Genomic DNA, 21154 nt, shown 5'->3' on the forward strand with positions numbered 1-21154 from the left:
TTTTGGGCTTCTTTGGATGACCCTCACAAATAGTATAAAGCAATAATATTCACACGTAATATAAATATTAAATATAAGAGGAAGCCTATATTATGAAGCTAAATCTCATTTTACACAGCTCATATCGCCCCAGAGAAGAGGAATCGACCTTCATTCAGGTATCAATCTGGGACACTGAATTCAATATGAGATAATGAAAATGGATTATTTAAGGGCATCAACGTTAAGGCAAAGGTTCAATCAGGAGTCCCCCTCAGTAAGAACAGAGAAGGGTTTTATTCCCACTTGAGTTGAACTAAAAATGGAAAGCTTCCGTCTTGCAGTAAGCTCCTCCCGTCTGCAAAAGATACTGCAAGATGTCAGAAGACACCTGCACCCGGAGGAAATGACTCTCAACCCTCGCTGCGGTTGGCAAGTGACACGATTGTCTCTCAACAGAACAATGGGCAGCTGTGCTCCACGGACGGCCCTGGAGAATGACGTGCACCTGCCAGCTAGAAGGTGGGGCTGCAGAGCTCACTGCATCCGCGAAGACAGGAACCCTTTCTTCTTCAAAATGAAAATGGTCAGAGACAAAAGGGCGCTTTAGCAGTTGTTCTAAAATAGCTAAGTTTGCTGTGTTACCTACTGAGTTAGAGAAAAAAACCTGCACCCTTTCTGCAACTAAAGCTTTCATTTTGAAAATCTCTGAGAAAGCTCAAAAATGGAAAGAAAAGAGAGCCTAATATAGATTCAGTTAGTATCTCTAGCAAAAGTTATTTGTAAAACCAAGATTAATGATTTTGCGATCCTGTAGCAAAAATGAGCCACTTATTCATATTCTCTTTTTTCTTCTTATTCCGATCACAAGGCTGACTATATTTAGATATTTACAAGGAATATTTTAACCCAACGTCTCTGAAAGGGTAACTAAAAAGCTAGTTTCACATTAAACACTGATATTCAAATTTCAGTCTGCGTATATTAAAGAGAAGATTCCTTTTCAATTCAGATAATTCTCTTTGTGAAGCCAGGTTACATGGGTTGGCTTGATCTCTCCCAGGGAAGGATGTACATCAAAAGACTCTAATTATGCTGGAATAATTTCTATCGTTCAAGGCAGTCTATCAGGCCACAGTTGCCATGGCAACTGCTTTTTTCCAAGATCTCTTGCACATAGTAACCATTTAGCTTCCTCCATTCCAGTCAGTGTCACACCCGTTGTGTGTATCTTTGGAATGACAGGGTTGGAGCTTTCATTGTACAAAAAATAAAAATTACTATTTGCAACTAATTCTGCAGGCCCTCGAGTATCCATTATTTTGGGACTTCACTGACACATGGATTTAATTGGTGCTCACCACGAGACTGATTAGCAGGAGGCAATCCCTGAGAAGTAGGTTTCTCTATCAGGCCATCCAGAGCAATCCAGAGAAGCTTTATTACTCCCACAACTGACATATTACAGGCACCACAGGTGTTGCTCCAGGATTCTCTAAATTTTGTCTCATTTAAGTGCAGTAGTGGCATAAGGTAGACACAGAAATAAATGAAATGTAATTAAACATCCAGAAAGTGACCCTGAGTTATGGTAAATTGATTTTCAATAAGGTTGCCAAGGCAACCCAGTGCTGGAAAAACAGGTTTCTCAAAAAACTGTGCTGGAAAGCTGGCTACCAACGCCGAGGTATAAAGTGGAGGCGCTACTTCCTGTCATATTTATTCTAACCCAGAATGGATGAAAAAGAGAAGCGTAAGAACCAAATTACTGAAACACATAGAAGAAATCATGTAGGTAAATCTCTGTGAAAAAAAGAAAAGTTTGATAGATTAACCTTGAGAAAACTGAACACTGCTACAGAGGACACCACCACCCAGAAACTGCAAAGGGAGCCCACACAATGTGAGGCTGCATTTGCAAACCTCATGTTTGAAATGCAACTCAGTGGCTTTCACAATATATACAGAAGGCTTGCAACTCAGCAACTAAAAACAAGCAACTGAAAAGAAAAATTTAAATCACACTTCTCAAAAGCAGTTATAAAAATTGGCAATCCATATATAAAATGAAGCTCAGCATTGAGAGGTTAGAGAAATACAAATCAAAAACAATGGGATGCTCTTCATACCCATTAACATGGCTGAAATAGAAAAGGTAGAAGACATAAGCAAGATTGTTAATAATGTGAGGAGAACGTCATTAATTACAAATAAGAAATGCAGCCACTTCAGAAAAAGGCAGCTTTCATAATGTCAAAAGTATGTTCCCACATGATCTAGGAACTCCAATCCTAAGTAGTTTTTCAAAAGAAATAAAACACATTTCCAGCAATCTGGTACACAAATGTTCATAGAAGCATTATTCATAATATCCACAAAGCTGAACCACTCCAAATACTCGTCAATGAATAAAGGAACAAACAAACACATTTGGAAGTGAAAAGGATAAATTCGTGCATGAGTTTTTTTTTATCACCTTTAAGGTGCATATTATAACAAATGAACCTTGAAAATATTTTCTAAATGAAAGAAGATAGTCACAAAATATGACTTGTTGCATGATTCTGTTTTTATGAAGTATCCAGAAAAGATAAATCTATGAAGACAGAAAACAAACTCATGTCTCCCAAGGACTTAGGGGAGACAGGAGTGATTATAACTGAAAATAGGCCTGATGGAAATGTTAGAGAATGAGACAGTGGTTATGGTTACACAACGCTGTGCAGACATTGAAAATCACTGCGCTGGGCACCTTGAGCTACTTCTACAGTATGTGATTGTATCTCAGTGAAGCTGTTAGCCAAAGAAATTCAGTTTAAAACAGAATCTCTGACCAGAACGAAACCTGACAATCACGTGGCCCTCATCTATTTATTCCACAATGAGGAAACTGAGGCCCAAATGGGATAAATTAATTGTGGTTCTGAATTTGGTTTTGTTCTCCTGCTTGACAATACTAAACAATGCACAAGCAGTTCTCAATACCGCCACACATGCACGTTTCCTGTCACAGCTGAGCGATGTTCGCTTTCTTCTTTTAGAAATGTAGGGAAGATTATCCCATTGGATCAACGTCCGGGCTATGAGTCACGGAACTGTCAAATTTCCAAGCAGTGCAGAATAACAATGTAGCACACAGACTGTGAGTTCAGACACGCATACTTGTAAATTCTATCTTGGTTGTGTGACCACAGGTGGGTGACTGAACCAAGCTAAATCTCGATTTCTTCAATGGCAAATTGGCTGAGACAAAAATAAATAAACAAACATGCACACACACACAAATGCATATATACATAATACTGAGATCATGGTATTGTGAAGATTGAGTAAGAAAATGTATGACATGCTAAGCTTAAGGCCAAATGCATATAAAGTTGGGAAATTTTTACAAAAATTATAATGAGAATGACAACAATAATGATGCAGTTTCAATAACAGCAAAATAAAGTAAAAAAACCTGGACTGAGTACAAATGTTCTACAGGTGTGTTCGGCTCTCCTTTCTGAGGTTTCTGTTACTGTTGAGATAATTCATAAAATACATCAGTGAGGGCATACATTTCCACACGGAAACCCCTGAGAATACTGAAAAGGACAAGAAACCAAAACAGAAAGCAAAAAATATAGTAAAGGAGCCTCCTTAAGTACATATACTTGCAGATAAAATCCTTTGGAAGTTCAAGGATGGGGAGATGTATATTCAAATGCTAAATGAATATTTTGAAATGTTTTCTAGAACAAAAAGTAAAATACATTTTTTTCTTTCTTTCTAAATGTGAGAGAATGAAAAGATGAAAATAAAGTGTTTGTAGATGGGGAGGGGAGGAGGGGGTGAAGGGAGGGCAGAGGTAAGGGGAAAAAATGAGAATCAAGACTTGTCATGTAGAGGTCCAAGATCCCAACAATGAATGTAACTGTACTGTATCCCTAAAATGTACCAATAAACTCAATTAAAGCTGAAAAAAAAGTAAAATATATTATCCCAACAATATGTAACTGTACTGTATCCCTAAAATGTACCAATAAACTCAATTAAAGCTGAAAAAAAAGTAAAATATATTTGGAGAAAGAAGTCTGGGAGGAAATTCAAATCTCTTGGGCATGAAACTGATACCTCAACATGATTTCCATCCACTACTTGTCATTGTTATTTAGAGAATATGAATAAATAGACCACACATGCTGAAAACCACATTTGCTAATGCTTTTTGTGGCATATGCTTATAGAAGTAATCGAGACAGGGCTGGAGTGTAGCCCATTGGTAGAGCACTTATCTGGCATAGTCAAGGTCTGGGGTTCAATCCGGGAAAACTGACAAAGCAAAGAGGAGAGAAACTATCACTCACCAAGGGCAAGGAGGTGGACATTAGTATTCTAACTATGTCGATGTGAAGTGTGTGACTCGGAAGTACCAAGATAGGCGGGCACACAGCTAATAAGGGAGTCTGAGGCTATCTCTTCAAGCTGGGTTTTTAAAACTGCAAAAACAGACTTGTCTCTGTTGCAAAGCCGACACTCATTGAACTTTTCCTCAAGATGATGATAACAACAAAAAGCTTTATTATTGAGTCAAGGGCAAGACAGAAAAAGAGCGGGGCTCATATCTTAGATATGGTTTACATCAAAGATGGTTTTTAAAAAATTCATGCAAATGTGCACCTGATTCTTTAAGGTGGAACAAGAAAAAATCGAGGTCACTGTGTCTAAGGATAAACTACTCTCCGATCCGAACTACAGGAGCCCAGGAAAAGGCTAGTTCAAATTTCAGATCGCTTTGTTCTTAGCTGTGTGTCTTTGGAATGATATTTCAAAAGTTTCACTTCCCCTTGGGATTAATGCAAATTTTTGATATGTTTATGAAGTATTTTTCTCAGACACATTAGATACAGACATATTCCTTTCCTCCCTCCTTATTTCTTTTGCCCTTCTCAAAGTATAAATACTTCTGGGAAACAAAGTATTAAACAAATTTTAATAAATTTACAATTGAATTCTCATATATGTTCAACAACAGAAGGTTAGCTCTAAAGGTTGCCTAGTCCACTAACGGGACAAAATGGAGGAGAAGGAGGAAGAGGTAGGTGTTGAAAGGGTGTAGCAAGCGAAGACAAGCAGAAGGAACAGGATCTCAGTGGGGACTGCAGGTCACCTTACGGTCCTGTCTTCGACCCGCGGGCCTGGCTTGCAGACCGCAGCCTTGGTGGGCACAGCCCGACCTGGCAAGGGCCCTTCGCCCTCCCGGACCACAGGGACCACAGTGCTGAGACGGAGGCGCGCCACGCAGCACGCATGCGCAGGACGCTTTGGGCAAGCTTGGGCTAAGTGCCTAAGCACCGAGCTCATCAGCCTTAACCTGTCTCTCTGACTGGGTGATGCTCGTTTTGATAGCACCGTTCTTCTAGCATTTATTTTGCCTCCTCCCCAGGATAAGAGATCAAAACCAGTGATTTTTCTGGGATTCCTACCAAGGAATGCATTGCGTGTGCAGTAATAGTTTTCTTACTCTAATTCTAGAAAAAGGTAAAGTTTTTTGTAAAGTTTTCCACAAACAAACAAAACATAGAATCTTTCTAAGTTTTAAATTAAACAAGCAATGTAAACAGGTTACTTAAGAAATTAGAGATGAATAAAAAGGAATTGAAATCACTGGCAGTCCTCCGTATTAAACAGGCGATCATTACCTTCCGAGTAAATTTCTTTTAATTGTTTACATGCATATATGAATCTTGTACAGGTCTACTGCAAACCCCTGTGTTGGGTCCCAGTTTCCTGCTCAGTATTTGACACAGACCAGAGAAAAAAATGCAGGACAAAGCAGAACTAGGAAAGAAAGCAGAAAGACCAATGCCTGTGCAACCCACAGAGGTGCTGCCAGCCCAAGCCGCTGATTTTTACTACTAATCAACTGAGGTAAGTTACGTGTAAGGGCAGGACTACGTCAGAGGACGTGCAGTGTGTGGTTTCTGTGGAAACTAATGTAAGCAAGGCTCAGAAAGGACAAGACAAAGCATTCTCAAATTAGGAACAGGATGGTCAAATGCATGGCTGCACTTAGAACACTGCCTTCTAGTCGGAAGCTTTAGTTCTGGGAATGGAATTCGGGTGCGAGTCACTCTGACCTCAGCACGTAGACTTTGGCCAGACTCACTTCTGTAAACAGCCAGTTGTGGGGTCCGCTCCTCACAGCTTGCTTGGAATCACCAATATTCTGGTCCGCTGAACAAGTCCCATGAGTGCAGTACAAATTCTACATCACTATCACAGTATCAAATGATAAAGTTTATAAAAAAAAAACATACTGATATTTGGTAGAATAAACCATTCAGTTCAAACACCATCATCAAAAGTCAGTTGTTAGTTTGGATCCTCTATTCATCCAGGGAATTTCTACCTGTACATGATACATTTGACTCCCACAGTGGTTTGTAAAATTGTATGAAAAACCATATGGTATTTAATTGAAGTTTCATGGAATGTTTAGATTAATTTGGAAAGTAAAATCTTCCTATGTGTATGATACACAAGCTCAATAGCATGTTTTCTTTTAAGCCCTTTGATATGTTTCATAATTTTCTGCATTTTATACATCTTTAAATATTGATGTATACTTACATTTGTACTTACTCCTTTCTTCTCTTTTCAAATCACAAAGTGTGGCCACCAAATAGTTACTGCTAAATCTTTTATACGTCCTTAGCAGTTTCCATAGAATAGAATAGAATTTTCGGATGTGAGGAAAGTACATTTAACAATGTTTATCATCAAGATTATTTAACAGATGAAAATGTGACGTATATTATTTTAAGTGGTTTGTCATTTTCTGTATTATATTATGTCAGAATTGTACAGAATTAGCAGTACTAAATAGTTGAAGAAATCAGCATAATGATTTGGTTGCTCATTCTATGTTCAGTTATTTATTTGTGCCACGTACTCCTGGAAGACACAGCACTAGCCTTTTGTGGTGGACACTGCCTGCGATCAGTGTACACTGCCTGCCTGTGTGATGTTACCACAGCTGGAGCTGTGTAGATTCGCAGTTTATATGTGACTGAGCAACCGAAAAATGAATAGAGCTAGTGCATTACAGAGACTTCCGATATCTGAAGGGTGTGATTAAAACTGGTACAGAAACAAAGGTTTGTGTTATTCAGGAGACAGGCCTGGTCAACACTTTTTGTCAAATGGATCTCATGATCAGAAAAAGAGAAACTAATCCCTCAATGGAGAAGTAGGAGAAAATGTGAAAGAATGGGCATTTCAAATGGAGAAACTTCAAATAAATAGAGAGATACATGAGCAGCAGAAGAAGAAAAGATTCCTTCACAGTTAGCTAAGAATAAATTTTAATAAACTCCATAATATCGGTCCATTCCCAGCTATCCCTAGTTACATACAAACTAAGCATTTAATGAAATCATAAAACTACTTTTTCTTTTTTTATTTATCATAAAAGAATATAGGTTAAATATAGACTATAGGTTAAATGTAATATAGAATATGGGTTAAATGTAAACTATAGGTTAAAAAAAAAACGTTTAAACCACAAAAATATGTATCACAGCCAGCGTCTCAAAATTCATAAGCTCTAGATGAATATGAAAATAAAGAAAAAAGCAGCAAATGGTCTGGATTTGAAAGAACGATATTTTACCTAAAATTGGAATTGAATTGTGAGGCAGCCACCTTGGAAATCAAAAGATCTTACATCTTATCTAACCTGTCACTTTCCCAACTAAAAGATATACTCCTAAGTGAAATAAATAAGTCACACATGTGTAAATACCGAATAGTTTCTCTGGTGTGAATAATCTGCAATAATACATAAGATCCTAATAAGATTACTGACATTTAGAAATGGGAAGAAAGGAGCTAAAGGTGTAGGGAAGGTGGAATGGGTAGAGGAAGGGTAATAAGAGAAAAGAAAAAAATGTGAGAGAATGAAAAGATGGAAATAAAGTGTTTGCAGATGGGGAGGGGAGTAGGGGGTGAAGGGAGGACAGGGGTAAGGGGAAAAACTGAGAACCAAGACTTGTCATGTAAAGTTATAAAATCCCAATAATGAATGTACCTGTACTGTATCCCTAAAATGTACCAATAAACTCAATTAAAGCTGAAAAAAAAAAGTGCTGCTGAAAACGTTGCGTTTCCACCATCAGTTTGCTATCCCATCTCGGTCAGAGTCCTGATGGAGAGCAAGCACAGTGGCTCCATCTCTTCCAGATCCCAGCCCAGCAAGAAGGCCAGAGCAGTGGGCGCTGCCTTCAATGCTGCTCCGCACCGAGGTCGTCAGCCCCATGTGGATCTGCAGCTAGTGTCACAGAGAAGCAGCTCAGTCAAGTTTATTTTATTTTATTACAATTTAGCCCTGAGATTCTACCCTACTGTCCAGAGCAATTCAAGAGTTGTAAAACATGAGAACCAAGACCTATCATGTAATGGTACAAGATCCCAATGGTGAATGGAACTGTACTGTGTACCTAAAATGTACCAATAAACTCAATGAGGAAAAAAAGTTGTTAAAAGAGAAATAATGTGAGTTAGGCATGGTGGTGTAATTCCATAATCCCAGCACTCCCAGAAGTTGAGGCAGGTGGACCACCAGTTTAAAAAAAATTAAGGCCTGGGTGTGCAAAAGCCCTGGGTTCAATCCCTAGTAACAACCCAAATAGCAATACAAGTGAAGGTATTAAGTGAAGTAGATGAATTACGTAGAGACTAAGTTCGCAGCTCACTGGAAAACCTCACATGGAGCATTCAGTTTCTGATTTGAAAACTAAGGTTTGGACCTTCCACCTTTGGTGATATTTATTATATTGAAACTCTCTCAATTGCCATGAGAAAACATGGGACTAGTTACAACTAGACTCTTGTTTTTAATTTTAAATTAGATTTACATTGATACACAAACACAGAAAAATTACACATATTCATGGGAAACATGTGATATATGTGAATATGTATCAAATTAAACATATCTGTCTCAAGCATTTATCATTTCTTTGAGTACTTTCAAAGTTATCTCTTGTGTCTGGTTCGAGGTGTGTAATGCACTTTTCTATTGTAGCAGTACGTATTTGCAGCATATATAATGTTTACATTCCTTGTGGTAGTTGGTACACGTCCTGCCACATCTTAATCCCTTTTTCATCCCTTTTTACTCCTTCCCTCTCTCTTCCCTCCACATCTTGATCCTCTTCCTATTCGAAAGGCGTTGCTCTCCCTTCTTCCTGTTACTTCTGTTTTATGTTGCTTCTCGTGTATGCTTTGGGTTTCTCCATGCGTTGCTCTTCATTGTAGTTGCCCTGTTGCTCCATAGAACAGCATGAGGTCTGCCTCTAATCAAGGGACACAGCACGGTCCAGCTGATGGTCTTTTTGCTCCCCAGTCCCATCCCCCTCTCTGGCGATCACTCTTCTCCAAACTTCAGTGAGATCAGCATCTATTAGGCTGTTCTCCTAAGTGAGACTGCGTGGTTTTATCTTCCGTGCCTCACACATTGCACTGACCATAATGTGCTCCAGATACATCCGTGGTGCAAATGACAGGATTGCGCATACTTTATGGCTGAATAAAGGTGTACTTTTTTTAGTATATTCAATACTCTGTGCTGTACTATGCCACATCTTTATCAGTTCGTGAATGGACTCGGGTTGTTTCTGTCTCTTGGTTATTGGAAATAACAGCACTGCAGTGAACACAAGGCTCTGGCTGTCTCTTTGACATACTGATTTCATCTCCTATAGATGTAGACCTAATAATGGGATTGCCGGATAATGTGGTAGTTCTATTTTTCATGTTCTGAGAAACTTCCATACTGATTTATATAATGGCTATAATACTTCACATTCTAACCGACAGTGTGCAAGGGCTCTTTTCTCTCCACCTTCTCACCAGCGCTTCTCTTTAGTCTTGTTGATAGAAGCCATTGTTTTTGAATTAGATAGATACTTTCTCATGGTTATGAAAATTTCTGTGGTTTCCAATTGCATAAATTATTTTTAAAAATCCAAAATGTGAAGTAATATTCTCAAGATGTTTATTCACTCTTAAATTTATTTCTTTACTTATTATATTTGGGTTTTTAGAGCCAAATTATCATATGTATACCAGGCTACCCTTGAACTCAGGACCCTTCTGCCCCACCTCAGTCTCTGGAGTGCTGGGACTGCAGCAGTATCTCTCCAGCTTCAGATACTTCATTATCCAGAATGTCTCTGAAGGTTTTTCAGAAGTCAAATATAGAGACAATTCATCTCAGCAGATGCGGAAGAAGCATTTCATAAAATTCATTTGCTAAAAATTCAGTATCCATTCATGATTTTAAAAAACTCAAGAAAACAGGAATAGAAGATCCTTAGTTTGATAAGGACACCTATGCCAAACCAAACACTAATATAACATATAATGGCAAGAAGCTGAAAGCTTTCCCCTTAAAACAGGAACAAGGCAAGGATGTCCACTACCACCATGTTTGTTGAACGTAGTTCTCGAAATACTAGCTAGGACAGTTACAAAAGAGAAAGAAGCAAAGGGTGTGTACAGAGAAAGAAGAAGTTAAATTATCATTGTTCACAGATGACATGGTCCTCTAGGTAAAGGACCTTAAAAACTCCATTAAAAGACTCCTAGAACTAATAGCCAAATTCAGTAGTGTACAATATATAACATCAACACCCAAAGTGCAATAGCATTCCTGTATACCAATGGCAAACTTAATGAGAGAGAAGTTAAAAAAGCAATAATTTTCACAATAGAATTAGGAAAGATGAAATACTTAGGAACTAACCAAGGACATGGAAGACCTTTACATGAAAACTATACCTCTCCGAAAAGGGAGAGAGAAGAAGACACCAGAAAATGGGAAGATATCCCCTGTTTCTGGATAGGCAGAACCAATATAGTTAAAGCCATCATACTCCTAAAACTATTATACAGAATTAATGCAATGCCAATCAAAATACCTATAATATTTCTTATAGAAATTATTATAGAAATAGAAGTCTTTCCTAAAATTCATGTGGAACTTGGAGAGAACTAGAAGAGCAAAAGCAATTCTGGACAGGGCCAAGGTTGGGGAGTGGAGGAGACCACAACCTCAGACTTTAAATTATACTACAAAGCTACAGTTATAAAAACAGCATGGTGTTAGAAAGAAAAATAGGTTTATGGATTAGTGGAACATAATAGAAAACATAGAAACAACTTTAGATGTGTTCAGTTACATAACATTTGACAAAGGGACCAAATTTCTTCACTGAAGGAAAGCACATTTTTAACAAATGGTGCCGGGAAAACTGACTATCCATGTGTCGAAGGTTGAATTTATCCTCACACCTCTCACTATGCACTAAAGTAAAATAAAAATGGTTAAATATTTCAGCATTAAAACAGAAGTGCTTAATCTGCTGGAAGATAACATAGGTAAAACTCTTGAAGATACAAGTGTAAGCAAAAACTTTTTTAATAAAATCCAAGATACATAAGAAAAAGTACCGATAATCAACAAATGGGATCTCATTAAATTGAAAAGCTTTTGCACATCCAAGGAAACCACCAACAAAGTGAAGAGATAACCTACAGAATTGGAAGACATTTCTGTTAGCTACTCCTCACACAAAGGACAAACATCTAGAACATAGAAAGAGCTCAAAAATATTGGATCCCTCAAATTTAAAAGCCCAAACAAAAATGGGCATCTGAAATTAATAAATACTTCTCAGATGAAGAAACACAGTTGGTCAATAAGTATATGAAGAAAATGTTCAGCGTCAGTGGCCATTCAACAAATGCAAATTTACACAACATCACCGGTACATTATTGGTTCTAATGGTTCGTCCATATCCAGTCTGTATTTGACTACAATTATTGTTGATGCTTTACTTGCTGTTGCTCAGGTGGCATTGTTGCTGCTATTAATGGGTTTCCTATGCATTCCAATAACCAGATTATCTTTGTGTCACTAACAATACTTTTGTCCATTCCCTGAGAGCTGGGTTCAGGGGTGATTACACTGCATCCTCCCTTCCCACATTAATGGAGATGGTTAGTCTCAGGACAGAGGCAAAGGTCTGCAGTTAGTTACGCCCAGAGTGTATCATCAAAAAACAGACACTATTAAAAGAGTTCTCTATACAAGCAAAAAAGTATTTCAACTATAACCCCCTTTAGACCTGAGCACAAACAAAACAAACAATAGAAATATTAGAAGACAAGGCAACAAAATGCCACCCAAAAAATCTCAACTTCCCCAAAACGGAAACATGGGGCATCAAAGGTGAAGAAATCAAAAGCTATACTGTGGGATTGCTTGAAAGGATAATAAAGGATATTAAAAAACATATCAACAAGATGCTTGGTGAGCTCAAAGTAGATATAATTAAACATAATAACAGATTAAACAGATAATGCAAACATCAGGTAAAGCAAGTGATCAGGGAGTTTATAGAAGACGCTACTAAAAAGCTAGATGAGTTAAAACCTATACAAAATATGAATAACCAGTTTAGCAAAGAATTAAAATGCATGAAAATGTTCTAAACAGAAATTCAGGAGATTAAAAATTCTATTGAATGTATGGACAGCGGATGTGGCCAAGGTGAGAATATGGCCTCACACTAGAAAACAGGAGAGTTGTTGGTTACCAATTAATGAGAGGAACTTTATAAACAGCCAGAGAAAATAAAAAGTGGATCCAACACCTACTAGACCATGCAAAGAGGACTAATATAAGATTATTATATTAACTGGAATTAGTGAAAAACCAGAAGAATAAACAAATGACATAATAAACTGTTTACAGAAGTAATAGCAGAAAACGTTCCAAATATGGGAGGAAAATTTAAAATTAAACAGATAAATGAAGCATATAGAATTACAAATAGCTATAATCAAAGGAGAACCTCTCCATGACACACTGTAGGCAATATCCCAGGTGTCCAACACAGAGACAGAATCCTAAAAGCCACCAGAGAAAGATAAACCAATTCAAATTAACACAAATATTAAGGACCACGAGAGCTTGGAGTGAAGTGTGTCAAGCCCTAAAAGAAAATAATTCATTACAGACTTCTGTGTCCTGCAAAATTATCTTTCAAATTTGAGGTAGAAATAAGTATTTCCATGACAAAGAGCATGTTGAGAGATGAATGGCCACTGAACCACCAGCACCACAAAAAATTCTGAAGGATATCCTAGAAAGAGGCACTGAAGGCAAAATGCAAGAAAAAAAAATTAATGGAACACATCAGGCAGGGAGAGCAGTTAAATAAAAAGGGGGGGTAAAAAGCAACAGGAAAATAATGCAACAACAGGAATAAGTCAATATCTTTCAGTAATGACTTCCAATGTAGATGGTCTCGATTCCCCAATCAAATGACAGAGATTGCCCAAATGGACCAAGAAACACAACCCAATGATATGCTGTGTACAAAAGCACATTTAAGATAAAAAGTTAACTGATTCAAAATCAAAGGATGAAAAACAATATTTTATGCAGTGGGAATTGAGAAAAAGGCAGTTTAAACATACATGCAATGAACACAGACACACTCAACTTCATAAAACAAACACTGCTGGACATAAAATGTCAGAAAAACATAAACACAATTATAATGGGGGAACTCAAAGCCCCACTGTCACAAACTGATCAACGAAGTGAAAAATAAATGTAAGTGTTGAATGGAAATTTTGAACAAATGCACTTAATAGATATCTACAGAGTGTTTTGCCCAACAACAGAATATACTTTATTCACAATATCACACGAAATGTTCTCCAAAATAGACTGCATGCTAGCAAATATAGCACACCTAAGTAAATGCAAAATAATCACAATTATTTCATGCATATTATTAGCTCATAGTCTAGTGAAACTGGAGATCAGTGGCAAAAGAAACCACAGATATTAAACAAATACCTAAAAACTATAGAACATTATGCTCTGAATAATCAATGGATCACAGAAGAAATTAGTTCGTAGAAGTAAATGATAATGTCAGTACAATGTATCACAACTTCTGTGACATAGTGAAAGCATCAAAAAGAGAAAAATTAATAGCTGTGAATGATTACATTAGAAAAAGAGAGTGATTTCAAACAAATACCCTAATGATTCATATCAGGGCACCCCCAAAACAAGAGCTATTCAATTCAGGTTAATGGGATAACTGGTTAATTCTGGAGTGACCTACTTTAAACAGCAGATGGATTTGATCTCAGCCACATGGTCTCACATGTGATGCCCTGTGCTGCCTCAGGACTCCGTCAGCAAAATATCAACAGCATGTGCAATCCTTGAACCACTGAGCCTCTTGGTTTTTGCTTTATTTATCTATTTATTTATTTATTTTTGGTACCCGGGATTGAACTCAGGTCCTTGTGCTTGTGAGGCAGGCGGCGGAACCACTGAGCTAAATCCCTGGTGGTTTTTGCTTTTTAATCTGCCATCTGCCATATTTATTTATTTATTTTTGGTACCCGGGATTGAACTCAGGTCCTTGTGCTTGTGAGGCAGGCGGCGGAACCACTGAGCTAAATCCCTGGTGGTTTTTGCTTTTTAATCTGCCTTGTTTGTAGTGTTATATTACTGGCAAAAGAAAAAGGAATAGGACAAACCCTTCATGACATCTGTACCAGATAAAGTATCTTATCTCTTCAACCACATCATATAAATGTATTTAAGGCAGAGAACATGTACTTCTTATTTTCTCCGTATTAGCAGTGCAAACAAAGGGGAAGCATTGCATAAAATATCTTTGTTACATGAATGAATATACCTTATTTAATCTAATGACCTGAATTTTCACATAATAGATTTTCTTATGGTCACATCTTAACAAGATATGCAAACCTACCAATTTCTAGAAAAGTCATTCATCGCTTGCTGCTACTTCTAGGCAAGGTAATCTACCAACTTATCTAAGCAGCCAGCTGTATCTCGGATGTTAGGACACATATCTCCCTGCCTTCCTCATCGAGTGAGCCGTGTATATACATAAATTTGCGTACAGAGATGTACCTTTGGAGGGATCTGGAAAATTCATCTCAGCAGACTGGAGAATAATAACACAAATACAATGAGATAACATACCATAAATGATAATCTGGTAAACGTATATCTTCTTCTTCTTTTATTTTTTTGTCTTTACTGGAATAATTGTCTAGTTATTTCACATTCTAATTTTAAATCATTTAAATATAACAGCATTAAAATACGATATTTTGACACAATTATATACAATAATTATCTCCTTCAGGTTCTTAATACAAACCAAAAAGGTGAATCCTCAAGGGATCCATGTCATTTTCTAAAACAACAAACTAAACCATTCCTCAGCCTCATTGCATTACCTGTGATTTCTGACTTAGAAACAGAGCTTGAGGCAGGTTCTAAACACTGACATTGATGTGGGAGACACAAGGCTGAGAAGAAATCATGGTAAACATGAAAACAAAGCACCATATTACCGCACTTGCTGCAGTTTAATTGCCATGTGGAGATAGTCACTAAGGTGCTAAATTTCTTGGACAGCTGAGACAGTGAGAGAAAATTCAGGAAGGAAGTACAGTTGAGTACAAAAAGAGCAGATGAGAATAACTTTGCATCTTCTTTTTGCCATTACCCAGTCTTCACCCAGGCAGCAAGCCGCTCTCTGTACTTCCTGGGTGCATCCTCTTCAAGGGCCACTTGAGAAGCTGGCTGCAAGAAGTAACCCTGCCAATCCTTTCATCCCGTATGCTAAGCCTCCAGGACTTCTAGAAATCAAGGTATTTTTTTCAATCACCCATCCTGTGGTCATTTTCATGGAAACTTTAGCAAGATGATATACTATATAGCATTTTTTCCTCTTCGGTTTTGCTTTTGCTCCACTTTGAATTAATTAATTACTTCAGGGATTTTTTGCAGAAAGAAAAGTCATCCAGAATTCTTTCCCTCTGTCTCAGAGGCTCTGTATTTTATTGTCTCTAAATATTTGCTATGGCATTCAGGAGCCAAAAAGATTAAGAAATACATGTTAAAATAATTAGCAAATGTGTCAGTGTACTTCTGTTCTGCTTCTTTTGTGGAATGGCGTTTTGTCATGTGTTGAGATATTTCACCTGACTTGTAAGTTGTCCCAGTCTAGTTGAAGGCCACAGAAAAAGTTCCATATACCGGCGGCTTATAGGTAACAGAAATTTCTTCATCACAGGTCAAGAGGCTTAGAAGTCCTTGACCAAGGTGCCAGGAGGTTCTGTGCCTTCAGAGCCACTGACCCGGCCCTCAGATGCTGCCCTCTGGCTGTGTGGGTGAGTGTGACAGGGCAGCAAACGGGGTCCCTCCAGCCCCATTTATAAGGGCACTAACCCCAGCAGGAAAAGCCCACGCGCATGCGCAAGTCCCCCCTGGAAGACTCACCCTTAAAATTATTACACGGGTATTCAGATTTCAGCACATGAATTTGGTGGGGGCACAAATACTTTCCTCTTTGTTTCTGTTTACTTTTGATGTACAGTTATAAGGCAACTTGATTTTTTAAAAATTGCTTTCAATTCCAAAAGCAAAGGTCGATTAATCAGGCCAGCTCAGTAAATTATGATATATCCATATGAAACATTCAGGACAGCCACCAAAAGAAATGACATAGTTCTAACTATGCTGCAACAAGAATTCCCTACATTATCTATCAGAGCAAAACTCTGGAGAGAATGAAAAGAAAACCTGAAACTGGAAGAAGGGGCTCCCAATGACACATTTCGTAGAAGACTGTTATCTGAAAATACACAAAACACTCTTAAAAGGCAACAGGGAAACTCATTTTAAAAGCTCAGCGACCTTACCAGATGCCCCACCACAGGAGGACGTGCAGATGACAAGTGGTGTGTGAAAAGATGCTCCCCCTTGCGTTTTCATCAGGGAAGTGCAGTCTGGAGCAACGATCTACGACTGCACTCCTGGTGGAAGGGCCAAAGTCCAGATCACCAGCAACATCACATGCTCACAAGGATACGGAAGCCAGGAGGTCACAATCGGTGCTGGTGGAAATGCAAAATTACTCAGATATTTTGGAGGACAGTTTGGCGTTTTCTTTCAAAACTGAACACCTTATTTTATGACCCAGCGATCATGCTCCTTGGCATCTAATTAGGGTGTTGAAAACTTACATCTGCAAAAAAAACCTGCACAGGCATATTTCTAGTGTCTATGAACTATATCAATTATTATCTGTTATATCCATCTGTTAACTATATCCATAACTACATCCATTATGCAACTTGTATCTATTAACCATATCCATTAACTATATCCAAGTTACTGGATAGTTATTATCCAATAACTATATCCATTATTATTATTATTAACTATATCCATTATTATATCTTGGAAGCAATCAACCTGTGCTTTAATAGATGAATAACACCCAAACTGTGCTACATCCCTGCACGGAACATTTTTCTAAACAGGAAAGAAGCTGTCAATCTGTGAAAGAAATGGAGGAACCTTAAATGCATGGTGGTATGTCAACAAAGTCAAGCTGAGGGCCGGGGATTTAGCTCAGTGGTGCTGCCACCTGCCTCGCAAATGCAAGGTCCTGAGTTCAATCCCGGTACCACCCCCCAAAAAAGTATAGCTGAGGTATGCACTGTGAGTCTAACAAAACTGACATTCTGGGGAAAAAACAGACTTTGGAGACAATAAGAATCAAGATGGAGAGTCACCAGGATTTGCTAATGGTGGATAGATGAATAGATTCATTCATGAATCGGTCATGAATAGGCCGAGTAGAAATTTTCAACAGTTGAACTACTCAACGAGACATGGTAGTAATGGATATTTCTGATACACGTTTCCCCAACCCATAAAATGTACCCCACCTAGCATGTAGGTTAAATGTAAACTGTGAATGTGGGGGGACTGGGATTTGTCAGCGTACGTTCCTCAAAGCTGAAAAAGACACCCCCCTGGTGAAGAACGTCGGCTTCGGGAAAAACGGACGCGCGTGGTGGGGGAGGGGGACTCTGCCCCTTCTTTTCACGACCTCCATGAAGTTAAAACCACCTTCACAATGTGAAATCTATACAGGAGAAAAGAATGAGAATTTTGCTTTACATGAAGGAAAAAGTTATAGTGGCAGTCGTAAATGAAATTTTTAAAAGCAAAAATTTTAAATATTATTTTAATCAATGTTAAGTTAAAAACCAAAGAATGCTAAGTTGTGCTTGTCTTGTGATTATGAGCCTGGAATTCTTCTGTGTACATGCAGTAAAATGCTGGAAATATGGAAAAAGATAAATGGATAAAAAGATAGCAAATAGATCAAATGAATGTACTAAGAATTTCAACGTGGATGCTTAGAAAAACCAAGATATATTGGTGTGAGAGATATTGAGAATATTTAGATTTGTAGCAAGTCTGCTAAATTAAAAACAATGTCTACTCATCTCAGGACATGTGAAAGTCATATCTGAAATATGCACTTCTACCTAGTAATATTTCTTTTAGAGAAGACGCAAATTAGGAGAAATACACAGTAAACCTAGAGACACCTAGCAAAATGTTTCTACTGAACTTTCACAGAGTTTGGGTATAATTTCCCGATTAATATTAATATTCAGAGGCCTTAATCTCATCCATTTCTTTGTTTCAGAATTTTGGGCATTGGGACTTAGGAATTTGTATTTTGATAAGTATTCTCCCTATGAAAGTGTGAGAAAGTGCAAGGTACTGTGGTTCAGCACACCGTTTTGCAGCAAATCTGCAGAAGGACGACACAGATTGATGGATGCACCCAAGGGTAAGGAGCAAGGGTTTAAAGAACAGGCTCTTTCTGTGGTAATGAAAGTATTTTGCACCTAGATAGAAATAGCAATTGCACGATATTTTGAATGTTTTTAATGCCACTAACTTTTTTATTTTAATATGGCTCCATATAGCATGTAAATTTTATGTCAGTTAGAAAGGTCATAGGTGAAACAATTTATTAGTCTCACAGGTCATCCAAATGCCCCAGTGAGACACAAATATCCATGTTCAAAGACTTCATCTTATAATACTAGTAAGCCATTATTTTTCTCCCAAGCTGTTCCTCAAAAGAGCTCTTTTCCTTACAAGAACTATTTCCCCATATTCCTAGAATTTTAATTCTGTTTCATGTGTGTGTGCGTGCTGTTTGAGACTAGTAATAATCTTGGCAAACAAAAATTTAAGGAATTTTTCCTTTACCTGATTTTGTTCTGTCCCTGCATTAGATAAAAATGAATTCACTATAAAATTTTTTAAAATGAATAAAAACATGAAAACAAAATGTTGGATATCTGTGGTCATTACGTCAGGTCATTCTTTACGTTATTATTGCTTCTCATATGGTAAATCTTTACCTCTTAAGTGATAGAAATGCTGTACTATCATTCCTTAGACTTTTCTACAAATGTCCCTTATTAATGATTTTTAAGTGACATTGCTTGGTTTGTTTCTTTTGCCAATTTGGTAAAATAAAAATGCATAAAAACACACCCTAGTCTGTCAGGACATGTAGCTTTAACAACTGCAATTACTTTTTGACAGAACCAAGGATCCCTCACAGAATGAGAATGAAGAATAGTTGGATCTTAGCAGTTTTATTACACTTTTCACTGTGAATCTTAAATCCTCTTGACCCGCATTAATTCAGCTTCACGAAACCAATCTTGACGTCCTGTCAAGGTTAAAGTTTTACTTGCAAGGAAAGAATTCTTGACACATTTATGAATGTTCTTCCTGTTTAATTGTAAAGCATAGACGTTAGTTTAGCTAATAAATTGTTCTCTTAACAGGCCAGTTCTGGGCAGGTTAATATGAGGTAGGCCAGAGAACTAAACATCCTAAAATTGCTTTCTCTTCAACTTCTGCTGGAACCTCTTTGAAAATTTTTTTCTATCTATTAATATTCCACTGTGATGTTCAAAATATGAGCTAGAGCAAATCTTTTATTCAGACCTCAGAATCCTGATCTCTTCCCCATTCTAAAACTCTGGCTGCATTTACTAATCATTCTGAAGGTACAATCAGCAGGGTAGGCTATGGTCTTAGACCTCTGTTCCCCCTTCATATGGTTAGGGCTTTAACACCTCAATACTTCCTCAGTGTCTCTTAAAATTTCCACCTTGGGACTTTCCTTACCAATACATGATTGTGGGCCTCATCCTATCTATCTTACTCAATCTCATCTAATCATATTTTTGTTGCAAAGTTGAACACATTTTTCAGGGAAAATATCAAACTCCAGCTGAAGAAAATGGAACTATAGAAGGACTTGTGAGTCCATTAGTTAGAGATTGCTGTGGAGAATGGAAATAGGTAACTGAGACCAATTTCCCTATCCAAACACTAAATCCCTTCTTAGTTGCATTCTGTTTGCCAGAAAATGATCATAAAGAACAAAGAAATGTTGGGAAAAATCAGCCCCTCAACTTTAAGCTACCCCAAATCCAGCCACATCTTGAAGAGAGTCAGGCTACATGGTAACAGTTGTCGCAGTCAAAGGTCGGTGAGGCTGGGTCATAGCAATCTCTAAACAGTTGACTTTGTAATTGTGCCATGGGTCATAAATGCTTTTTGTTACTGTTTTAAAATCCCATGGGCAGTTTTACTCTCTGGTTATATCATCACTTTATAAATCCGGTTTTAATGTATTATAATCTAACTCAGGTGTGGACATGACCCAACCCTTCCTTCCTGTTAGTTTTCGATTCTGAGATAAGTTCTTTGATTCCTTGAGTGCTGACTGGATCTTGAATTTGCCGCAAAGGGCACTTTGCTGAAGGTTGGATCTCAGCACTGTGAGGAGGTGGTGGAAATCTTTGTGTGACAGTGTGGAATGGAGGGAAATCAGGCCTCTGGGAGGTGCTGGCAGACTGTCAGTGGGATGTGTGAACAGGGCTTGTTCTGCCTCCTCTCTTTCACAGCCCAGCTGCTGTGAAACAAGTGGGTTCTGCCACCAAATGCCCCAGAGTGTATTGTGGGGCCTCCCCATAGCACAAACAGCAAAGGGGCTAACAGACCACAGATTGAAACCCCCAAATCCATGAGACAAAACCCACCTTTCATCTCATAAAATTGATTAACTCAGATATTTATTAAAAAAAGTAATAGAAACCTGGCTGATACACTGTGTATGGGCAATTACACCTTGCTTCAGCCCCTTTCCGTTG

Source organism: Fukomys damarensis, unplaced genomic scaffold, assembly GCF_012274545.1.
Source record: "Fukomys damarensis isolate Sample0158 unplaced genomic scaffold, DMR_v1.0_HiC HiC_scaffold_38, whole genome shotgun sequence".
Taxonomy (NCBI): domain Eukaryota; kingdom Metazoa; phylum Chordata; class Mammalia; order Rodentia; family Bathyergidae; genus Fukomys; species Fukomys damarensis.